This window comes from Oryctolagus cuniculus, chromosome X, assembly GCF_051225735.1.
Source record: "Oryctolagus cuniculus isolate XC-2025 breed Fujian yellow rabbit chromosome X, ASM5122573v1, whole genome shotgun sequence".
Classification (NCBI taxonomy): Eukaryota; Metazoa; Chordata; class Mammalia; order Lagomorpha; family Leporidae; genus Oryctolagus; species Oryctolagus cuniculus.
Genome location: NC_142888.1, coordinates 86,014,416 through 86,028,829, shown reverse-complemented (window position 1 = coordinate 86,028,829; position 14,414 = coordinate 86,014,416). Strand labels below are relative to the sequence as shown.

The window sequence follows — 14,414 nt, the reverse complement described above, 5'->3', positions numbered from 1 at the left end:
TTTCTCTCTGTCTCTCTCTCTCTCACTGTCCACTCTGCCTGTCAAAAAAAAAAAAAAGATTTCACTGTCAAGTCTAAGAACTCTGCTTAGTTATAGATACCAATGATTTTCTTCTATGATTTTCTCTAAAAGTTTAAAAAAAATTTTACATTTATCTGTGATCCACTTGGGATTGATTTTTTTTATTCTTACTGCTTTTATTATTTATTTTTAGCACATTTGTTTTTTCCATTATTTTATTTTAAAAAATTAGATCCCTCTCTTTTCTAAAGAATTATTTATTTATTTGAAAGGCAGACTTCTAGAAGAGAGAGAGAGACAAAGACATCTTCCATCCACTGGTTCATTCTCCCAAACACCTACAACACCCAGAGCTGGGCCAGGTGAAATCCAGGAGCCTGGAATTCCATCTGAGTCTCCCATGTGGGTGTCAGGGGCCCAAGCACTTGGGCCATCTTCTACTGCCTTCCCAGGTGCATTAGCAGGGAGCTGGATTGGAGTCGGAACAGCCAGGAAATGAACCAGTGCATTTATGGGATGTCAGCATCTCAGGCAAAACTTAACCCACTGCACCACAATGCCTGGCCCTTATTTTTCAAAAATATACAGAGGGTATGAGGTAGCATTGTGGTGCAGTGGGTTAAACCACCACTTGTGATGCTGGCATCCCATATTGGATCACTGCTCTGCTTCTGATCCAGTACCCTGCTAATGTGCCTGAGAAGGCAGCAGAGAATGGTCAAAGGAGTTTGGGGTCCTGCTACCCCTGTGGAAGACCTGGATGGAGCTCCGGCTCCTTGCTTCTTCCTGGCCCACCCTTGGCTGTAGCAGCCATTTGGGGAGTGAACCAGCAGATGGAAGAGCTCTCTCTCTCTCTTCCTCTTTCCATGTTACTCTGCCTTTTGAATAAATAAATAAATAAGTAAATCTTTTTAAAAAATCTATGGAGAGGCCAACGCCGCGGCTCAATAGGCTAATCCTCCGCCTGAAGCACCAGCACACTGGGTTCTAGTCCCAGTCGGGGCCCCGGATTCTGTCCCAGTTGCTCCTCTTCCAGTCCAGCTCTCTGCTGTGGCCCAGGAGTGCAGTGGAGGATGGCCCAAGTCCTTGGGCCCTGCACCCCATGGGAGACCAGGAGAAGCACCTGGCTCCTGGCTTCAGATGAGCGAGGTGCACTGGCCGCAGCGCGCTGGCCGCAGTGGCCATTGGGGGGTGAACCAATGGAAAAGGAAGACCTTCCTCTCTGTCTCTCTCTCACTGTCCACTCTGCCTGTCAAAAAAAAAATCTATGGAGAAAATTGTATGTATTTATCATGTACAACATGATGTTTCAAAGCATTTATACATTGTGGAATCAGTATTAACATGTATACCTCACATTTTTGTTTATCATTTAACATCCACTCTCTGAGCTTGCACTCTGGTGCAGTTGGTTAAAGTCCCGGCCTGCAGTGCTGGCATCCCATACGGGTGCTGGTTCAAGTTCTGGATGTTCAACTTCCAATCCAGTGCCCTGCAAATGCACCTGGAAAAGCATCAGAAGATGGCCCAAGTGCTTGCACCCCTGCACCACGTGGGAGACCTGGAAGAGGCTCCTGGCTCCTGCCTTCAGCCTGGACCAAACCCGGTCATTACAGCCATTTGGGAGTAAACCCGTGGATGTAAGATCTTTCTCTCCCCCCTCAACTCTGCCTTTCTTTTTTTAAAAAGATGTATTTATTTATTTGAAAGTTGGAGTTACACACAGAGAGAAGGAATGGCAGAGAGACAGAGAGAAATGGAGAGAGAGAGAGAGAGAGAGAGAGAGAGAGATTTTCCATCCGCTGGTTTACTCCCCAATTGGCCACAATGGCTGGAGCTGTGCCGATGCGAAGCCAGGAGCCCAGAGCTTCTTCCAGGTCTCCCATGTGGGTGCAGGAGCCCAAGAACTTGGGCCATCTTCTACTGCTTTCCCAGGCCATAGCAGAGAGCTGGATTGGAAGAGGAACAGCCAGGACTAGAACTGGCACCATATGTTGCTGGCACTGCAGGCGGTGGCTTTACCCGCTATGCTACAGCACTGGCCCCTAACTCTGCCTTTCAAATAAATAAATAAATCTTATTTTAAAACTCCACTCTCAACATTTTTCAAGAATATACTGTATTGCTATTAAGTATAGTCACTGGAACAGGTATTTGTCCATAGGACACTACTTGGGGGTACTCGGCACCCCATATCAGAGTGCCTGGATTTGAGCCCTGGCTCTACCCCTGATCCCAGCTTCCTGCTAATATACACCATGGGAGGCAGTGAGTGATGGGTCAGTTACTTGTGTCCCTGCCACCCACTTGTGAGACCAGGATTGACTTCCCTGCTCCTGGCTTCAGTTTGGCCTAGCCCCAGTTGTGGTCATTTGGGAAGTGAACCAGTGGATAAGAGTGCACTTGTTCTCTCCCTCTCTCTCTCTCTTGCACTCTCTCTCTCCTAAGTAAATAAAATAAACAAAAAATAAATTTTTAAAGTTTGATGCCAGCGTTGTTGTACAGTGGGTTAACCCACCCCCACCCTGCCAGTATCTCATATGGGCGCCAGTTTGTGTCCTGGCTGCTCCACTTCTGATCCAGCTCCTTGCTAATGTGCTGGGAAAGCAGCAGAGGATGGTTCAAGTACTTGGGTCCCCGCCACCCACCTGGGAGACCCAGATGAAGTTCCTGGCTCCGGGCTTTGACTCTGGCTCAGCTGCAGCTGTTATGGCCATTTGGGAAGTGAACTAGCGAATGGAAGATCTCTCTCTCCCTGTAACTCTGCCTTTCAAATAAATAAATCTTTTAAAAACTTATTTCCTTCCTGGAGAGCTCTGGCAGGCCTAATTTGTGTGTGTGTATGTATACATAGCCACCACGCTGTACCATAGACCTCTTAAATGTATTCCTCCTGTCTTACTGAAATTGCGTGCTTGATTGACATCTCTCCCACACTCTTACCCAAGCATTCCAGCCCCTGGGAACCACCATCAAAAATCTTGACTTCCACAGATTCAACTTTATACCGAAGGAAATGAAAGCTGCATGTCTACAAAACATCTGCACATGTTCATTGCAGCAGTATTTACAATAGCCCAGATGTGGAATCAACCAAGGTGCTCATTAATAAATGAATGGCTTAAAAATATTGCAAATGTTTAAAAACAATAACAACAAAAAAGGGCCGGCACTGTGGCAGGTAAAGTTGCCGCCTGAAGCGCCAGCATCCCATAGAAGCGGCAGTTCTAGTCTTGGCTGCTCCTCTTCCAATCCAGCTCTCTGATAAGGCCTGGGAAAGCAGTAGAAGATGGCCCAAGTCCTTGGGCTCCTGCACCCACGTGGGAGATGTGGAGTAGGCTCCTGGCTCCTGGCTTCAGATCAGCCCAGCTCCGGTCATTTTGGCCAACTGGGGAGTGAACCAGCAAATGGAAGGACCCCCCCCCCCACGCCGACTCTGACTCTCTGTAACTCTTTCAAATAAAATAAATAAATCTTTAAAAAATATATATTGTACATATACACAATGGAATGCTGTTCTCTGTTTAGCCAGAAAAAGAAGGAAATCTATTTTTAAAGATTTATATATGCATATATATTTGAAAGGCAGAGCATGAGAGAGAGAGAGAGAGATGAAAGAGATCTTTCACCCACAGGTTCATTTCCCAAAGGACCAGGCCAAGCCAGGAGCCAGGAACTCCATCTGGATCTCTCCCATGGGTGCAGGGGCCCAAGCACTTGGGGCATCTTCCACTGCTTTCCCAGGTGCATTAGCAGGGAGCTGGATCAGAAGAGGAGGTGATGCTCAATCCTGGGTACTTCGATATGGGATGTCAGTATCACAAGCAGAAGCTTAACCCGCTGCACCAGAACTTTGACCTCGAAAAGGAAATCTTGGCATTTGTGATGTGGAACGTGGATGAATTTGGACCACATTATGTTAAGTGCAATAAGCCAGGCAGTTAAGCACAAATACCACATGGTGTCACTCATATCTGTAATCTGAAAGAGCTGATTTCTTTTTTTTTTTTTTTTTTTTTTTTTGTCCAGCTTTTTCATATAGAAGGGTACCAAAAGTCCCTCCCTCTTCAGATCATGGCAATTTTAACCTATCCCATAAGCATAGCCACTAAAAGGTATTAATTGGAGAAAATGTGGTAGTCAAATGGGAAAAAGAGTTGATTTGATTTTGAATTACATTTTTGTATAAAGTGAGGTTTCGATTAAGGTTCTGTTCTTTTCTTTTTTCTTTCTTTTTTTTTTTTTTTTTTTGCCTCTACCCAACCAATTGTTTCTAGCACCATTTTATGAAAAAGCTATCTTTCTCCATTGAATTGCTTTTGTATTCTCGATAAACATCAATTTGGCATCTTTATGGGGGGTAGTCACCTTCATTTTTGAAAGATATTTTGTGGAGTATCAAGTTCTAGATTACTTTTTAAGAAATTCTGTTTCGACCACCAGCACTTTGATGAGATCATCCTATTTCTTGTCTTTGGCGTCAAGGATTGGTCCTGTTAGGCTAGCAATTTCAGTGTTTCTCTTTGGGCTTAACATGTCTGTTTTTTCCCCGGACTGCTTTAACCTTTAACTGAAAACTCTGAAAGCAGCATAAGCCCACTTAGGAGCATTTGAAAACAAGAGGATATAAAATAAAATCACTCTTAATGCTGCCGCCCTAGCACAGCGGCACCTTTGCGCTTGTGGATATAGTTTTCTGTCAGTATTTTTAACATCATTAATTACTTAGTCCCCTGCCTGTTTCGCTTTTTAATCCTACTCTCCTCCTTCTGGTTTCAATTGTGGTATCTTCAGGAACAGCATGCAATATCTTGGATTCACAAAACCGTATGTAGGGAAGCATTACCAACATATGCATGCATGATTTGTACCTTTCCTTCAGATACGAAGAGCACCATTTTTCTTTCTGGAACTTGTCCTAGGCAATTTTGCATGTATCTTAGCAGGAAAGGGCGTATACAAAGCGTGCAGCACATTCCATAGTGACTAGTGTCTCCACCCTTGCCTTTTTTAAAAGTAAAATGAGGGGCCAGCACTGTAGTGTAGTAGGTTAAGCCTTCGTCTGCAGCACCAACAACGCATATGGGCATCTGTTCAAGCCGGTTCAAATCCTGGCTGCTCCTCTTCCAGTCTGGCTCTCTGCTATGGCCTGAGAAAGCAGTGGAAGATGGCCCAAGTCCTTGGGCCCTTGCACCCATGTGGGAGACCCGGAAGAAGCTCTTGGTTCCTGGCTTCGGATCAGCTCAGCTCCAGCCGTTGCGGTCATCTGGGGAGTGAACTAGTGGATGGAAGACCTCTCTCTCTCTGTCTCTCTCTGTCTCTTTCTCTGTTTGTAACTCTGCCTCTAAAATAAATCAATAAAATATTTTTTTAAAAAAAGGAAAATGAATCTTTGCCACCTTTGATGATTTTATTTGAATTCCCATATCTGCCTTCGTTGTCCTTTTTGTGTTTCAACAAGCCTTTCGATCAGTTGGAATTTCTCCTGCCATTTCCAGCACCATTTTTCTGGCTGTGGTTGTTCTTTCGTGCATTATTTGTAGATGTTTCCACCATTTGAGAGAAAATTTTCAAAATTTCCCAGTGCATTTTTGGAAATTAAACAGTATATATCCTCGAGGTCGTTTCTAAGGGGAAAAACTCCGTCTTCCTAACACGCCGAGTGCTTTCAGAGTGACATAATATGTTCATTTTACTCAAATGCACCGGCAGCCCAGCTTTGAAGAAATAACATCAGCTGCAGATTTGTAAGCCATTGCCAATGGCAACCACCAAATGTTACCACTGCCAGGAAGCCAAGCAAAGCTACTGCTCCCACAGCCACAGTTCCACGCACAGAGCCTCTTCGACAGCTTTCCCAAGCTGATTCAGAAATGGGGGCTCCAGGAAAGGAGGGCAGTCCAAGAGAAAGTGAAGGGGCCGGCGCTGTGGCGCAGGAGGTTAATCCTCCACCTTCGGCGCCGGCATCCCATATGGGCTCCAGTTCTAGTCCCGGCTGCTCCTCTTCCAATCCAGCTCTCTGCTGTGGCTTGGGAAAGCAGTAGAAGATGGCCCAAGTCCTTGGGTCCCTGCACCCACATGGGAGACCGGGAAGAAGCTCCTGGCTCCTCCTGGCTTCGGATCGCCGCAGCTCGGCCATTGCGGCCAATTGGATGGAAGACCTTTCTCTCTGTCTCTCCCTCTCACTGCCTGTAACTCAAATAAATAAATAAAATCTTCTTTAAAAAGTTTTAAAAAAAGAGAAAGCGAAATATCTTGCCTATATCTAGAAGTGGAGCTATGAGCATTAACTTCTCCAGAAATCTACCTTATTGGCGTTTGGGCCACATCTCTGGGTTTCTCCCAGGAATTTCCAGGGCTTGTGTTGGCATGAGGAAGTTCCTTTCACAGTCCTTACAAAACACACCTTTAGGTAACCTCTTACCCTTCTCAGAGTGCTTTCATGGTATAATTAGCCGCTCATTTCCCACTACCCTACGAAGTTAATAGTGTAAAGATCACCCCCACTGCAGGATGAGGAAATCAAATCACTTGTCCAAGATATTACAGATAATTAGTGAGAGAATCAGAATGAGCACCTGAGTCAGGTCTCCTGGTGCCTGCTGCTCTTTCCTTCCCATCACACTGTCCCCATTAAGTATCCTGTAATTAAATATTCTAGGTTTACAAGGAGTTGCCAACAGTTTTACAAGAATATCGCCGTATAATTATGCAAGTTTCCGTGATAGTGTTTAAGCAGGGCAAATTTCACTGTTTGCCCAAGGCAAAGCTCCTCCTCGCAGGCTGACAGTTTCACCGCGCAGGTATCCACGGGAGAGCCGAGCACATCTGGAAGCCTGCTACAGAATTTGAATTTACGCTGAATGTGCTCCCCAGATCCTCAGAAATCAGTGGAAGGTGAGGAAGCCGAACAAGTGCACCATTTTGCCTAGTGTAGATATAAGTTGGGACAACACTCTGACGCTGGGCAAACCTCTCCAGGTGTTGTGGGTTCAAGGTGGAATTTCTGTGCCTGAATCTTTCCACTTACCTGCTCATCAAGGCCTCCCGCCAAGGAAATGATGTGCACATGGAGCAATAGAAGAGGAATAAGCACAGTATGTAGTAATATAAGCTCGATTTGAGAATTAAGCATAGGCTTGATAAATCCATCCGCCCCTCTATCTTTCTGTTGCAGGAGTCTCTGATTTTTACAAACTGGACTAGAAATGCAGCTTAAGCTCCCCCCTTCCCCTCCAAATCTGGGAAGCTAACATTTTGTCTGACTTAATCTTTTAGCAGCAAGTGGAACGGATTACACAGTCACAGATGTGTATCATTTTTCACTGCGATGGCCCTGCTCACTGGCGAGAGCATTCAGATTAGTAACTCCCATGCAGGGTGATGAAGAAAGGGCCATAACCAAGTGGCTGGAACTGCACATGAAAGGATTTGCTCTCCACCACGGACCAAAGCTGAAGCATGGAGGGAGCAACAAAAATGTCCCATTTCCCTAACAGGAGGATGAGCGAAGGAGTACACTTGCTATTCCGCGTGTGCCTATTGGGCAGGGTTGAATTCAATGCTGGCTCGCCCTCTTGGGTTGCCATGGTGACGAGAGAGTGAAGAACAAGTGACAACAGAAAAATAGAAAATTCCGTGCCATTCAGAAGATCCAATGCTCCGGGGAGGAAGTAACAAGATTCCCCTCTGAGCAGAAGCCAGGGCCGGGGGCGGGGTGGGGAGCAGGCTACGTAGGAGGTCTGTGGGCTCAATGATTTGTTATCTCAGCAGTGGCCATGTTGTTGCCAGTGTGTTCGAATGAGAGGAGACGGTTGAGCCTGCATCCTGTGCCTCCCAGAGTCATGTCAAGTTCTTCATGTTATTATCATACTGCTTCCTTCAGTGCCTGAAAACAGAGGCTGCCGTGAAGTCCCATGCGGGTGACACACATCAACGCCTCCCGATCTCCGTACTGACGAGGTTGCCCTTGTGACACACCTCCGGTTCTGTCCACTATGAGATGAGTGTCTAGAGCAAGCTGGCTGTGAGTCCAAGACAGCGGCTGATTCCTCAAGCAGTGCACACAGACGGGCTGAAGGGAGGCTGCTCATCTCTGTGCAAACCTGTTAGCTAACATTCCACTGTAGTCTTGCCGTGCTTCCGAGAAGTTGTGGTCTTGGGTCACCAGTCCTGGTAACGCACTGCCATTCCTTTTAGGTGAAAAAGCATCATTCGCCAGTTTTACTGGGGATACCACGATGGCTTCAATAGAGGCAGAACACGGGCTTGTCTGAGTGCAGTGATGGGACCTGCGGAAGAAGCTGTGTCCTAGGTTACAGTTGCTTCGTACTTAGCCAGAGTTCAGGGCTCTGAAAGATTGCAAGGGATGGTGGAAAACATATGGAGGCCACACCCAGATTCTGGGGTCTGTCCTGACCCCCTGCACTGATCTGTTATACAACCTTCCCCAAGTCATTTCTCTTATCATCATCATCAATTTCCTCATTGTGAAACGGGGATATCTCTTTGGAAATGTTGAAAGAGTTTCAAAGGCGATCATGGTGTCAAGTTGCTCTAAAATGTACAGACTAGCACCTGTGTAAAGCAAGCAGATGAGGGGTGCCAAGAACCTCATAGAGCTAGGTCAGAAATGTAAGGAGAGTCAAGGATGTGACTACTAATATGATAGCAGTTGCCAAAATCAGAATACATACACACATAATATTGTGCATATATAGAAATGTAAGTATGTATAAATATAGCTCAAGTCTATAATGTCTATAATGTCCCAAGTACTCACTCTGCTAAGCCCCTTGCTTGCATATCTATATCTCATTTAATTCTTACAATAACCCTGTGAGACTGGTGTTATTATCATTTCTATTTTATAGATGAAGAAACTAAGGCTTAAGAGACTAATTTCCTCATGCGCACTGAGCTAGCGAGAAGCGGAGCTAGTGTCTGAGCTCACGTTAAGTCTGCCCTCTGAGGTTGTCTCTACAAACTGCAGGCAGCAAAGATTGCCGGCCACAGGCCACAGATTCCTGTGGCTGAGTGGGCCTCTTGATCCTGTGCCTGGTGCTGTAGGTTTAGAGGTCAGCCACTAGAGGGTGCTGCGTCTCTTGCTGTTAATGGGCAGGTGACTTACTGGGAACTTGGAGCTGGCTCTTGGTAAGGTGAAAGACTTGAAGAACCCAGGCCCGGATTCTTGGACTCTTAACTTTTTCAAGTTCATATTTGGTGCCAAGCCTCAGGTGTTCCCATCCGTGGCATGGAAATGCCTGCTACAGAAATGCCTGGATGTGACAGTTGACTCATTTCTTTCCCGATAGGTGCAGGAGGCCAGGGAGAGCTGCCTGCCCCCTGGAACTCCCGAGGCTTCTCTGGGAGAAACGAAGATGACAGGGGGAGGCTCCACAAGTCCCGATTCTCCCCTTACTTCCCCACTTTCGGGTTGTGTGAGAGCTGTCGGCTCGCTTCACTTCTCGGAGCCCTGCTTTCCTGTGTAAACAGGAGGACCAATCCCTGTCACCTGATAGGGTTCGCTCAGCTGTGGCCCACTCTGCCCACAGGCAACACCGCACGGAGCGGGCGGACACAGAATCGCCTCACTGGGCCCTGTGCTCACTGCTAGGCTGTGGGAGAGGCTGCCACTGACCTGCGAGAGACCCCCGAAGCCCCCCCCCCCCCCCCCCCCCCGCCGTGGTGACGCCTTTCCTCAGCATGTCCTGGCTCCTGGCTTGGAGCTCTTCCCATCCTCTGACTCATTTCCCTGCAGCCACAGCCTAAACTCTTTCCCCCTCGCCCGCCCTCCCCTCCTGTAGCTTTAATCCCTCTCAGAGCCCCACTGAGTCCACCTCCTGCAGACACAGGGCTCTGGAGTCACACAGACCTGCATCCTGGGGCTGCCACTCGGCTGTCATCTCTCACATCTTAGAGCGGCCCTTTGTAAATTGTGTGACCTGGAGCCCGTTCTTCTAACCTCGCCGAGCTTCCGTTTCTTCACCCTGCAAAACAAGAATGATAATAGTTCTTACCTTTTAGGGTTGTTGTAAGGAGTGAATGAAGTCGCATGCAAACCCCTGGCACTTAGTGTGTGTTCTGGGGGTGGGGGGCATACTTTTTCAAACTAAGCCTCAGTTTCCCTAACTGTACCTCTCCCGCAGAGCTGCTGTATCAAAATTCATCCATGAAAGGTGCTTTAGCCATGCATCCAGAGTAGGAATTCAAGTCTAACCGGCTATGCTCCCTCTGATCCTTCTAGCCTCCCTGTTGCCTATTGTCCCCCTGGACAGGGCAAGCCACCTCTTCCACCCGAATAGATGCCATCACCACCTCGCCTTCCTTCCCCACTGTGCCACATGCTTATCTCCGGGCAGTTTGTCTCCTTTCTTTCCTCATCTCCCGCTGTAAAAGGGTGGCTGATTTCACAGTTCTGACCTGTCAGGAGCCTGCTGTTGCTTACTGTGTTTTGGTTTTATCGCTAGCTGGCAAGGTCATGGCAACCGCTATGGAAACACACAAATTCAGGCTCAAAAAGCTGCTAACTCTTAATGGTCTCATTCATAAATGAGGATAAGAAGTGTGTCTATCTCTAGAACCATTGTGATTACTGTATTACAGGAGACACTGTGTTACATGAGTAGTAAGTGTCTTGTTAAAATCTTCAGTATTGTACTTATGAACAACAACACAAAGAATTATACCTATGAAATACATGAAAGCTGTTCTCTTTATACTAATACATTTTTAAGTGAGTGTTTTAGCTGTCACTTACAGAGCATTCACTGTTTTCCCAGTTTCTGTGGTTAAGATTTGTGCACTTGCACAAGGCTGCTACAGGCCTTGCCAGCTGAGGTTAACCCAAAAGCTACAGTAACCAACACCATGTTGCCAACAGGTCAAAACAGTGAATTCAGGCCACCTAAAAAGCTGCTTGGGAGAAGGATTGGCCATTATTTTATAGCAAGGGACTAGGGAGGAAAAGAGACAAGAAATATAACCCCTAGGAGACTGAACAGGTACAGTTGCAGCTGGGGGTTGGTAATGCCTACTGCAGGGACGGGTGGGCTAGGGCAGGGCCTTCCACGTGCCCACAGGCAGAGGAGAAGAGTCAGCTACTTCACTGAACACATGCCGAGTGGAAAGGAAGTGGGATATAACAAGCAAGGACAGAGGTCGTAGTGAGACCTGCTCTCAATGGAGCTGACCTTGACACTGGAGAGGAGTGGGCCCATGAATACAGCCAGCACATGGTGGTTATGGAATTTGAACCCGGGTACATGTGCTTCCAAAGCTCATGCTCTTAGTCAATACAATAGAAACATCCGGCCCACTAGAAGCTTCTCAATACGTTTTTTTTTTTAAGATTTATTTATTTATTTGAAAGTCAGAGTTAGAGAGGAGAGGCAGAGAGAGAGAGAGAGAGAGAGGTAGAGACAGAGAGAGAGGTCTTCCACCCACTGGTTCACTTCCCAATTGGCCACAACAGTCAGAACTGTGCCGATCCCAAGCCAGGAGCCAGTAGCTTCTTCCAGGTCTCCCAGGCGGATGCAGGGGCCCAAGGACTTGGGCCATCTTCTATTGCTTTCCCAGGCCATAGCAGAGAGCTGGATAGGAAGTGGAGTAGCCGGGTCTTGAACCGGTGCCCATATGGGATGCCGGCACTGCAAGCCAGAGCGTTAACCTGCTGTGCCACAGCGCCGGCCCCAATACATGTTTGTTTAATGAAGGAATTCACACTGGTGCCTCTTTCTGGAAAGTTTCCTTCCTCCAGCTCTACCCATGCTCATCCCTCAAGGCACTGCTCAAGTGTAGCCTTACCCCCAGTGGATGTGCCTTCTCTCAGTTGCTGTGGGAGAGGGCGGGGAGAAGGGACCGACGGTGCTGGGATGGGGAAGTGTTGGGGCACTAGAGCGGGCCATGCTGGCTGGAGCCAGAAGAAGAACTCTGTTTTGCACAGATTCTTCTCCTCAGTCTGTGCAGGGCAGATGAAGTTGCTGTAAGGACTGGATTAACCCCTAACAAAGTAGCTTGCACTGGGCTCCAGTTACTCAGAGCTGTGAATTCCAATCTCTTAGCAACCATGCAGGAGGAGGAGGAGGATCGGGAGCCATTTCAGGACAGGGGAGGCAATGTGTGCCCAGTACACAACAGCACATGTGCAGTCAGGAGGAGGCAGTGGGGAAGTGTGAAGAGCTCATTCTAAGTTAAGAATTCCTGCTCCAGGGTTTTAGGGTCTTTAAACCCCTGGGGATTTAGGGATTTGTAATTCTATGCTATATAATACCTTAAAACCAAGGATATTGGGATTCCAAGGATCTCAAATCCCTATAACCTATGGTATAAAGAATCCAGTAATTTTTGAGCTATGAAATGTCGGAAGCTTAAGGGCCCCAAAACAAGGATTTTTAAACGGAACACTGGACATGTTCAAATACTAATTAATCCCCCTTCCACTTCAAATCAACCTTAGTTTAACCCTTGGTAAGTGGTTTCCAAATTGTCTTCCCTGCAACCTGAGGATCCCCGAAGGTGCCTCACACAAGTGGGGAGGCGAGGAGGGAGTTGGTTTACAAGAGATAGGACCGCAGGGTGGGAATTCTGCAAGCCCTGGCCCCCAACTGTGACTGCCATGAGGGCGGCTCCATTTTTGTTGGATTTGTACATGGGGCATCTGCATTTGATCCAAAAGAAGTATTTTCCTGTTTAGAACACAAATCTTTTAAAACCTTTGCCCTAGGAAAGAGGAACCTGCACCCTGTGGGCCACTCTTGGAAAGTAAAGACTGGTTTGGGAAGCCCCAGGTGGTCTTTGTTTATTTGTTTTTTTTTCCCAAATGTTGTTTATTGTTTGTTTTTAATGAGACAAACACTGCAGGGCTGTTCTGACAATGAAACCATCAAATGGTGCCAGGGAGATCAGGTGGAGGTTTACTTGGGTCAAACAGTCATTGGCTGATTCTAGCCCATAAGCTCATGTCTTTGACAAACTCACTATTAGCAGCAGCTACAGCTACTATTGCTATGCCTTCTACTACCACGTAGTCAGCGCTTCGACTCTGCCCGGGACTGTGCTGAGTACTTTGTCTACCATCTCATGGAAACCTCGCCATAACCCTTTGGAAGTCTCCTTGCTAACCCCATTTTACATATGAGGAGCCTGAGGCTCAGAGTGGATCAGTAACTCACGCAAGGTCACACAGCTGGCACACGGTGGGTTCCACTTTCCTTACAAGCAGAATTGGGACTAGAGGAATGAAAGTGCTCAAAGATCAAGTGTCTGGCAGTCTTAATTAAGGAATAGGGTTGGATTCTGACCAATAGATGGCACCAGTGCATGAGTTTGGTGGCTTGTTCAGGCTGCCTTTGACTGAAGGAAGTCCCAGCTAGGATTCAGGACTGGAGAAGCCCGTCTCAAGTTGAAGGTGTGTGTGGAGGGGGGAGCTGAATAAGTTGATGTCGCCCTGACCCCCTTTGTAGCTAAGCACAGATACAGGGAAGCCGGCAAGTGGGGGAAAGCAATGGTGCCTCCAGTCAGAGCTGCTTGAGGAAGACCTGAGGATCTTTTTCCTTCAGCATTTCCTTTGGACCGTCGAGTCGTGTAATGCGGTCATGTGGGGATAGCAAACAGAGCCCCATCTGATTGCACAGGAACGATAGGCAGATGCCGTGCTATGGGAATTACTGTTTGTATGAGGCCATTCAACCTGGCCCTGAGGCTCAGAGGAGGCCTCCCGGAGGAGGGGTGTCTGAGCTGGTCCTGCTGGACGGCTCTGGGAGTTTCACAGGCAAGCAAGGATGGAGAGGCATTGCAGACCGAGGCGGGAAGCCGCAGAGGTGTTAGAAGGCACGCCACACTCGAGAACAGGTGATGGAATTTTCAGCTCTTGATTTGTGAATGTGCAGCACCACATCTGTGTGCATACACATGTGTTTTCTGCATAGAGAAGCCATGAATTCTCTCTCTCTCTCTCTCTATCTATATATATACTTTTTTTTTCAACTCTTGGTGAGGCAAAGACAGGCTATGGTCTGCTGTGGCAGCCAGAGTCGAGAATAAATTGCCAAGGGTCATGTTGGAGGCAAGAACATAGTTGAAGAGTAATTGGGGCAAGCGTAGGCATGAGGGATTGAACTGTGGCAGATACAAAGGAAACTGAAGAGAGAAAACCGCCAGCACTTAGTAGCCTCCAACCCCTCTCTCCACACTCACACAGCCACGTCCAAGGCTCCAGTGAGACTGCACCGCTTACCTTCCGCCAAACCCCTATGCCCGCTTCGAAATTTCGGGCTGCCTTTTGGTGTCCTTTTTACTCCTTTCTAAGTTGTTCTTAAAGCTTAATCAAACTTGATTGGACAAGTTTATGGAGAAGTCTCAGCTGCACGGTGGGTCTCCAGCCCTTCATCCCC

The 14,414-nt window shown here is 47.3% G+C and overlaps 1 long non-coding RNA gene and 1 other non-coding gene across 3 annotated transcripts in view; one reads left to right on the top strand and one right to left on the bottom strand.

Annotated features, from left to right (window-relative positions):
* Nucleotides 1–4,036: 4,036 nt before the first annotated feature.
* Nucleotides 4,037–4,173, bottom strand: LOC127485050 (small nucleolar RNA SNORA29). The gene has a single exon (XR_007912251.1). It is a non-coding gene; the product is annotated as a small nucleolar RNA SNORA29 (small nucleolar RNA).
* A 9,537-nt stretch (nucleotides 4,174–13,710) lies between these two features.
* LOC103351894 (claudin-2) overlaps nucleotides 13,711–14,414 on the top strand; it is a 42,155-nt gene continuing 41,451 nt past the window's right edge. For both annotated transcript variants that reach the window (XR_016227806.1, XR_016227807.1), the window contains exon 1: nucleotides 13,711–13,872. This is a non-coding gene — a long non-coding RNA (claudin-2). The remainder of the gene's footprint in view (nucleotides 13,873–14,414) is intronic.